The following is a 10,000-nucleotide window of genomic DNA, read 5'->3' as shown; positions in this document are numbered from 1 at the left end:
AATTTAGGTTCAGTTGTGTGTACATACATGTGTGTGTGTGTCTGTGCTTGTGTGTGCGTGTGTGTGTGTGTGTGAGTGTGGAAGCTATGAGGGTGGGCCATGTAATTAACACTTAAAAGAGTGCAGCTGATTTTTCAGCATGCCTGCCTGAATAAATTTGAGAGATATTGTCACTACATCATGTTCTTCAGCACACTCCTAGACTGACAGATGTCTAAGCACAGAGCTAAATTCTCATTTATATATTTAAAACAGTGTTTTTACCCTTATGGGTTCTTTGCTAAAACAATTCAGAAACTAAAAACTATGAGCTCGGTTTGTCAGCTCAGAAAAATGTAATTTATGGCTTATATTTGTTATGAAGACAGCATGATATCTGGAATGGGATTAGCCATAAAAGTGTGTCTGCTAAATTAGTTAATGTTAGAGCTAAACAAAATCATTATCGTCTGAAACCGAATCAAGTTCAAATTGGTTTACTTGTAGTTAGCAAAAAGCTATTCAGCTTCTTTTAACAATCTGACTAAAGGAATACACAAACACACACACACACACACACACACACACACACACACACACACACACACTGTTTTTATAACTATATACTAACATTCGCATAGCAACACATCAAACTTTCATTCAAATTCTCTGAAGGTCACGTCCTGTATGATCGTGTTTTAACAATGTTAACCTTTACTACTAGACTATTTGAATAGGGTCAGTAATATATATATTTTTTATCCCTTTTTCATTGTAATTTGACTTTTTGCATGAAAATTCCAGTCTAATTAAAAAGCACAAGCCATATGCATTAAGTGCGTGTGCATAACATATCGATCTTATTTAAAAAGTGTTCGAGGTGGACTTGATTAAAATACATCCGTGCAGGACGTCTCATTCAACTGGAGATTTGATATGTTGAAATTCAGGGGTTCTTGTGCCAGAATTTTCATATTCATATATAGAATGTGCTACAAATAGGTTGCCTGCAAAGTTTGATTCTGTGAGACTGTTGTTTAAAAACACATTAAACCATTTCTTTTTTTAATTACTTTAAAATCTCCGTGTTTTGAGTAACTAAGAGTGTAAGAGCTGAATGCCTTTTATACACCTGCTCCATATTTCAAAGCCTCAACCTTCAAGCTTCATACATCTTTATAATGACCACAATCATATACACGGGTGCGTTACACTGAGCTGAGAGCTGAGGCTTATGAATCTCGATGGGATAAATCACATTAGTAAATGGCACATCTGAATGACAGCTGTGTAAATAATATAAATATGCATGTAAACCTGCGCTCCTTTATATGCACATCTGTGTGAGTCCAGGTTTTATTGCTGTAGGAGTTGGGCTTGCATACACCTGGTGCTTGACACCCCCATACCCCCCCAGCCCTACCCACACACACACACACACACACACACACACACACACACACACACACACACACACACACACACACACACACACACACACACTAACAAGCTCCTTTAAGAGAGAAGCCCCTCGGGTATTTTGCTCTGTACAAGCAGACCTGAGTGGTATGTTCTGCACTTAAGATGGAGTGCCGTGTCCCGCTCTTGTTATTTCATTAACTGCAAATATCACTAGTGTATATTGAATACATTCTCACTGAAGTGCACTTTAATGCCACTTATACTCTAATCTAGGGTTTTTTAAACCTGGCTTCAGGTTATACCAAGTTTGAGGACAAGGGAAGAGTGATATTGGTTCAATGAAAAGGCGTTCAGCAGATGAGGGGGGGGATTAGAGCGAGAGTGAGAGAGGGAGAGAGAGAGAGAGAGAGAGAGAGAGAGAGAGAGAGAGAGAGAGAGAAGGGGAGATTGCAGTGGGCTGGAGAAATCAACAGCCTGCAGTGTGTGTGTTGTTTGTACAGGGACCTGCAATCAATAACTAGCTCCTCTTTTGCCCCCTCAAGGACGTGTTAATACACACAGACACAAACGCACACACATATACAGAATGACAGTATACACACACACACACACACACACACACACACACACACACACACACATACACACACTTTGGGACTTCATGGCGCCATTTTATGAGGGCTTTAATTGCTGTGACGTTTTGGGGAGAGCTACTGGGTGAGAAAGGGGCAGTGCTGAGATTTATTGGGGGGGGGGAGTGGTGTTAATAGAAACAGTAAAAATGAATGAAGAGGAGATAAGTATGAGAAGTGTATAAGGGAAAGGATGGAGAGCTCACTCAGTTTTGGGTAGAAGATTAAACAAAGGTACAAAGCGTAGGCATTCATGAACCCATTCTTATCTAAAAGAGGGCTTTTAGACGCAGCATGCCGGAGAGGAAAAGTGATTTTTCTTCCCACCTCATATCACATATCACATATCCTTCTCTCACCCACGTAATAAACAAAAAAGCTCTAATTAGAGCAGAAGAGTAAGACAGTTTTGGGGGAGGAGAAAGAAAAGGAGGAGGGATGCTGGGGTTCAAGGTAGGCAGATTCCCTTGTCGTCTCATTTCGAATAGTTGTCTTTATCAAAGCAGATGTCTGTGAGTGAAGTCACACATACAGAGGGAGAGAGAAGGGGGTGGGGGGGTGGGGGTGTCTCTAAAACCAGTAAGGAGGGGATTTGAGATGGGAGATAAGAAATAAATGCAAGAAAGGAAGAAATGCAAGAAAGAAAGAAAGAAAGAAAGAAAGAAAGAAAGAAAGAAAGAAAGAAAGAAAGAAAGAAAGAAAGAAAGAAAGAAAGAAAGAAAGATGATAAATAAAGAGTGGCCGGCCTTGAAGTACAGTTCCTGAGGAAGGAGAGAGCTGTTGGACTGGAGCAAGGTCGAGTGATTCATTTAAAACTGCCTCTCTGACAGCAGCAGCCCTCCACATGAATATTTATACTGCTTTAACAACCAGTACAAGACGCAGAGCCCAGCAAGTGTGTATCTGTGTGTATTCATCTGTCTGTGTGTGTGTGTGTGTGTGTGTGTGTGTGTGTGTGTGTGTGTGTGTGTGTGTGTGTGTGTGTGTGTGTGTGTGTGTGTGTGTGTTGCTAAGAACAAAGTCAAGTAATTAAAGTGCTCTCTCACTGTTTGTTGCTTTGAGGATTTGGAGAAGCCTTGGCTTTGTAACCTCTGTCCACGTTTTCAACTTTCATAAAACAAGCACAGGATTTTTATCTTTCTCTCTCACACTCTCTCGTCTCAGTGTGGAAGGTGCTGTAAAGGTTCATGACACACACCTCGACTACTTCCTTAATTAATATTTCATGACTGACTTCTTTGCTCTTTGTGTGGATTAAAGGAGGATTAGAGCACATTTTTCTGAACTGTCTTTAATCCAGTGGAATATCTTTATTATTAGCAGGTTGGATCATAGCTTTGAGTCTTTCTCTTATACAGGTACTTCCTACCTCTCCATTTTGTCCTTTGTTTGACTCTCTCTCACTGAGGTGTGTGTGTGTGTGTGTGTGTGTGTGTGTGTGTGTGTGTGTGTGTGTGTGTGTGTGTGTGTGTGTGTGTGTGTGTGTGTGTGTGTCCTTTGGGAGATCCCCTCAGTAATGGGTTGAGGGCAGTGCAGTACAAGAGAAACCAGCCTTTCGTCTTATTCTCCATCATTCACCACCTCCTTTCATTCATCATATTTCTATCTGTATCTTTCCTGCCCTGTGCATGTCTCTTCTTTTCTCCCACACTCTCTTCAAAAGATACACATACACACATCCCTGTAAACATATGCATTCCAACAGTGTTCTGTTTGTGTGTATGTTTATGTCTGTGTGTGTCATTGTGTGTGTTTGTGTGTGTGTGTCTGTGCCAGTTTGGTAAATCAGTAAACTTCAGTGAATGCATGTGCACACTAGTGTCTGTTTATGACAGTGTGTTTATGAAGGGGTGTGTGTGTGTGTGTGTGTGTGTGTGTGTGTGTGTGTGTGTGTGTGTGTGTGTGTGTGTGTGTGTGTATATGTGTGTGTGTGCATGCGCAAAGGGAATACAGCAGTGTGCGTGTGTGTTTAAACTATAATGAGGTGGTGCTCATTAATATGAAGCTCAAAAGCTTGTTTTCTGTGCCAGGAGAAGACAAACTATGTTTTTAATTAGGCTGCGTGTGTGTGTGCGCGCATGTGTGTGTGTGTGTGTGTGTGTGTGTGTGTGTGTGTGTGTGTGTGTGTGTGTGTGTGTAAACTTTGAGTAGTTTCATCCAATGTTGTAGAAGAAGTTAAGTCAGATTCACCGAAGTTCGTTATGTTTCAAATACAAGAAATTGTCATTCTTATAAAAATAACTTTTCATAATTTAAGTTTAACCCATAGAAGACGTTTTGTCAGAAAGAAAACTGAACCCACATTAATTGAATGTTCCTGAGTGTGCAGTTGTAGACCTGTTGCCTCAGCAACACTTCATAATTAAAATTGGTCTTGACAAAAACAGAAATGCCTCAGCGACATGGTGCCGAATCATCAGCAACAGAAGTGATCATGATATGAAAAGTGTTGATCAAAACCTGCGACTCACAAGAAAACTACACAAGAGATTTCTTCATATTGTTCATATCTACAGAAAGAGAATCCAATCTGCATACCGAAGCTCATTTTATCTATTGAACTATTTGAATAAACTGTTTTTTTTATTCACGATAGCTGCATTTTACTTCAGGGTTATGATAATTGTACATTACTGACACGTTTATTGGCATTAATCTGGATGGATCTATTTTACAGCACGGGTAAAGTCTCCGTCTGTATAGTAAGATATTTATAGCTTCTGACGCTGATCAGAAACATGATCACAGCCAAACATTTTGCTGTCAGTATCATGGATTAGTGCTGCTGCCATTAGCGTATTTATACACTGCTGTCTGAGGCAATTTGACTCCAGAATCAGCCTTTCATGGTGTAGGTAGAAGCCTGATTGTTCTTTATCCAGTCCATCCCAGTCTAGTGCTCTGTGTTATTTGGACCATTTGGTTTCTTTCTTTCTTTCTTTCTTTCTTTCTTTCTTTCTTTCTTTCTTTCTTTCTTTCTTTACTCAAGAAATTATAAGTGTTTTTATTAGCATGACAAATAGGAAAACATTTACATTGAGATTGGGGTTTAAAAATGAAGTAGACTTCTTTTTAATTTCACTACACACACACACACACACACACACACACACACACACACACACACACACACACACACACACACACACACAAATATATATATATATATATATATATAATATATATATATATATATATATATATATATATATATATATATATATATATTAACACCACATGATTAGAATCAATCAGTTTTTAAAACCCGGAAATCATGTAGTGGAAATTTTGCCAATATTATTACTGCTTCAGGTGAATCTGGTTTAACTTTATACACGTACAATAAAATATTCTCCACTGGATTTGCATTTTCTTTGTGTTTTTAAAAGAAATAGTTCTGTTTCAGTGATTGTCGCAACACAAAAAAGACCCAAGTGAATATCAGTTTGCATGTAATTGTAGGCTTTTGATCATGGCCTGAGGTGTTTAATCTGCTGTATATGAAAAGCCGACACTGATGACAGGTTTTGTTACATATGATGATAAAAGCTGGAATCTTGCTGTGTGTATGCTGTTTATTGATTCATTTCTTATTTTGCTGCTGGGTGTTATTGCTGTGTGAACCTTTTTATGTGTGTGTGTGTGTGTGTGTGTGTGTGTGTGTGTGTGTGTGTGTGTGTGTGTGTGTGTGTGTGTGTGTGCGCGCAGGTGCCCCAAGGCTCTTTTCAGTCTGTGGTGAGTTTGTGCCACTAAACCTGTTCTATACTACCTGATTTCAACATACCCCCACCCCCAAACATACACACACACACACACACCACACACACACACACACACACACACACACACACACACACACACACACACACACACACACACACACACACACACACACACACACACACACACCTATAAACTTGTCTTACATCTGAAGAATTGCATATAAATACTGATGTATGAAATGTGTGAACTGTACATACCTGCATGTGTGTAACATATATGTGTTTGTATAGTGGGTGTGTAGGTTTGTGTGTATTTACATAGTCACAGTTTTTTCATCTTGTGTGATTTACACTTTCCAGTTCATTTGTTCTGCACAATGTTTCAGTTGTATGTGTGTGTGTGTGTGTGTGTGTGTGTGTGTGTGTGTGTGTGTGTGTGTGTGTGTGTGTGTGTGTGTGTGTGTGTGTGTGTGTGTGTGTGTGTGTGTGTGTGTGTTTGTGTGTATGTATGTGTGTGTGTGTGTGTGTGTGTGTGTGTGTGTGTGTGTGTGTGTGTGTGTGTGTGTGTGTGTGTGTGTGTGTGTGCTAGTGTGGCCATTGAAGTGGAAAAAAGCTAGGCAAGGACAAAGAACATGAGAACTTATTGTCAGTAACCCGGAACAAGCAGAATCTTAGACAAAAACACACACACACACACACACACACACACACACACACACACACACACACACACACACACACACACACACACAAGTTTATGACACAATGGGTTCAGAACACACACCTTGACCACTTCCTTAATTAATATTTCATGATTGACTTTGCTTTCTTTACATTTTTCTGAACTGTCTTTAATCCAGTGAAATATTTTTATATTTAGCATGTTTGTATTGTAGCTTTGAATCTTTCTTATGTACTTCCTACTGCTCCATTTTGTCTGTTGTTTGACTCTCGCTCACTGAGTTGTGTGTGTATCCTTGGGGAGAGCCCCTCAGTAATGGGCTAAGGGCAGTACAAGAGAAACCAGCCTTTTGTCTTATTTTGGTTTCTTTTCCCAGCTCAAAGATGTGTGATGGCTGATTGCCATCACTACATCACTGCACATGTCTATAGTGTGTGTGATTGTGCTCTTCGAATGATTGGCACCCCGTCCAGGGTTGTCCCCTACTTTGTGTCCCAAGGCCACTGGGATAGACTCCAGGCTCCCTCTGTAGAGAAAATGGATGGATTTATTGTAGATAGGAAGCTCAGCAAATAATTTACGTTTCCAGCATTTAGCAGACACCTTTATCCAGAGCAACTATAAAACTGAGTAATTGAGCATTAAGGGCCTTGCACAGGGGCCCCACAGCTGCAGCCTTTTTTTCTGGCTACATTTGTTTCTGGGTATTTTTTAAAAGCATCAATATAAAATTAACATCCCTGCAAAGAACATCGATTTGCTTTACCTTGCCTAGAACTAACATTATGTAAATGCCAGTGTTAACAGCAAAATTTGTTGCTTCAGCGTTGTAGAAATTAAAAAAAATCAGTTTATTTACTACAGATAATTGAGTAGTAATTAGCTTTCTTTATGCAACCTCATTATAATATTAGGCAATTATTGTAATATGTCATAATATTGTCATACAGATACGTACAGTTTTGGTCTATTTGTAGAGACATATTATTTTTATTTCCCCCATGAATTATTTTGCAGCTTTTACTTTTTGGAGAAGCTGAAATGAATTAGTCGCTGGCTGATCTGAAGGCTATTAGGCAAAGAATTTTGATTATACTAATACGTAAGTCAGTGGGAAATCTTCATAATGGTAATTTTGTGTGTGTGTGTGTGTGTGTGTGTGTGTGTGTGTGTGTGTGTGTGTGTGTGTGTGTGTGTGTGTGTGTGTGTGTGTGTGTGTGTGTGTGTGACATGGCCTAGTAATGACTAAAGAATTTTTTGAAGATGTATATTCCTGCTTGTACACACACACACACACACACACACACACACACACACACACACACACACACACATGTGTGTGTGTTTTGGTTCTATGCTGTTATTAATTTTGGGATATGTTAAAATCTTAATTGCGTCACAGTGACGTCTCTTGAAGAACTTGCTTCACAAAACACACACACACGCACACACGCACACACACACACACACACACACACAAAACACAAACACATGCAGCTCCCAGGCCTCAGGCTCATGTAAAGGTCAGGGTAGACTGCTGATTTGTCCGTTTGTGAAGTGTCCCGGTACGCTTGACGCACCAGCAAATTCGCCTGCGTCACTGTTCCTGAGGAGGTCGGTGTGACAATCCGCCTTGCCCACCTGCCACCATAAAGTCACCTCCATATTCTAGCTAATTATAGCTTTACATTTCTGTTCAGTGTTTTTTTTGTTTGTTTGTTTGTTTAGTAGTTTTTTTTTTATTCTTCCAGTTTGTCCTTGGGTATTGATCTGGGAAATAAAATTGTGCTTTTGCTTATTTGACCCTGACTCTGAGCTGCTGGAGGATAAGTGCACACCTGGCTGGAAGGATTGTCTTTTAAACATTGTGCTGGTTAAAGCAGTGTTTAAGCCAGCGTGGGCGAACACATGCTTATATTCTATATTCATATTGTAGAAATGAGTTACATTATTTACATAGTATAGTCTGAAGCAGCAGGTTTTTGCTGGCGTGTTTAACATTTTGTGTAACTCTGACACGATGTCGCCTTCAAATATGATAATATCAAATATGATAAAAATAATGAGCCTAAAATGACACACTGATAATGTTCTCTGTATGTGACAGACTTTATCTGTGAAGCATTAAACAATGACCTGAAGAGCAGAGTATTTTTGTGTGTTATGAGTATTTTTGCGCATGCAAAATGTTCTAATATATTCTACATCTCTTTACCGACTCATGCCTTTCCTGCTTTCCCATCTTTCATTATTATTATTATTATTATTATTATTAATGAAAGAATGAGACAAACTAGTATTTAACAAACCCCCACAGTGTTTAATTGGCACCTACAGTGTGAAATAAACTCCAGCAGCATGCATTCGTGCTCAGCTGGACTTATCTGAGGAGTTAATTCAGCACTGGGCAATTTGCTGTGAGGATTGTAGGGGGTTAAGGTGAGGGTTAAGGGATATGGTGTACAATGCAAGGAGTGTGTTCGAATTGAGGAGAGGAATGAGGGATGATACACAGAGTGGAGGAGGAAGAGGAGAGAGCAGCTGCCTTGAGCGCTCAATGGCCTCAGAGTTGCAGGTGGGACAAACAATAGGGACTCAGTCTCTCTCCCTCTCTCTCTCTCTCACTGGTTCTCTCTCTCACGCTCTCTCTGTATATGTGTGCGTGCTTTGTAGATAGTTTGCAATAGCTCTGTGTCTTTCCAGCCATGCAGCAAATGAGTTTGTGCTTTACCTGATGTGCCTCAGAAAGAGAGAGAGAGAGAGAGAGAGAGAGAGAGAGAGAGAGAGAGAGAGAGAGAGAGAGAGAGAAATAGTGGGGCAAGCTTCATCACCTCTCATAAAGCCCTGTTTACTGATCTTGTTGGTGCAGTGATGGTAAGATTAAGGCAGGCCACACACACACACACACACATGCAGACACACACACACACACATGCAGACACACACACACACACACACACACACACACACACACACACACACACACACAATAAACATGCTGACACTAATAATCTTGGCTACAGTTCAGGTGAAGTCAGGTTAGCATGTTTATGTAACAGCAGTGGGTGAGCAGTAGAGCTGTTCCTCTTGCACACTGCAAAACAGAACTTTCATACCATTACTTACGCCAAGTTTTCTCATTCTGTCTTTTCACTCCAGCTGCTAGCGTGAGTGAAGCAAGGCCAGTGCATAATTAGCCTCAAATTCTACGTTATGATATATAGCATCATGCAGCTTGTTCAAGGTATTTACTGCCCAAAACATCCCAAAAATGCCTCATTTGGAAAAGAATGTTGTTAGTGTTGGAAACGTAAAAGGCTAGCTCAATTACTGACTCGTTTAGAGGTGGAGTCTGTGATTTCACAAGAATTTTCTTAGATTTGTTCTCAAATCCAGCATTTCAACAAGAAAAAAGTCCACATGTTTGGTGTTTCCACCAAAACCAATCACGATAGACGGGCAGCGTGACTGACATGCGACTCGATGCCTTTATAACTCAACTACTTTTGTATTATTGTCTATCTTTGTGACACAGATGTTTGCAAATGATAGCAATTTTCTGT

General features: G+C 40.0%; 1 protein-coding gene across 2 annotated transcripts in view; it reads left to right on the top strand.

Moving 5' to 3' along the window:
- Window positions 1–10,000, top strand: part of si:ch73-211e3.1 (mastermind-like domain-containing protein 1) — a 64,396-nt gene that overhangs the window by 17,002 nt on the left and 37,394 nt on the right. The window contains exon 1 of one of the 2 annotated variants that reach the window (XM_047816744.1): window positions 5,748–5,768. The exons of the other annotated variant lie outside the window; for it this stretch is intronic. The gene's annotated coding sequence lies outside the window, so the exon portion shown is untranslated. Of the gene's footprint in view, window positions 1–5,747; window positions 5,769–10,000 lie in introns of those variants that run through there. 2 annotated transcript variants of the gene reach the window in all.

The sequence above is a fragment of the Tachysurus fulvidraco genome, chromosome 1, assembly GCF_022655615.1.
Source record: "Tachysurus fulvidraco isolate hzauxx_2018 chromosome 1, HZAU_PFXX_2.0, whole genome shotgun sequence".
Taxonomy (NCBI): domain Eukaryota; kingdom Metazoa; phylum Chordata; class Actinopteri; order Siluriformes; family Bagridae; genus Tachysurus; species Tachysurus fulvidraco.
The sequence above is the reverse complement of the archived record's forward strand: the minus strand, read 5'-3'. Positions and strand labels throughout refer to the sequence as shown.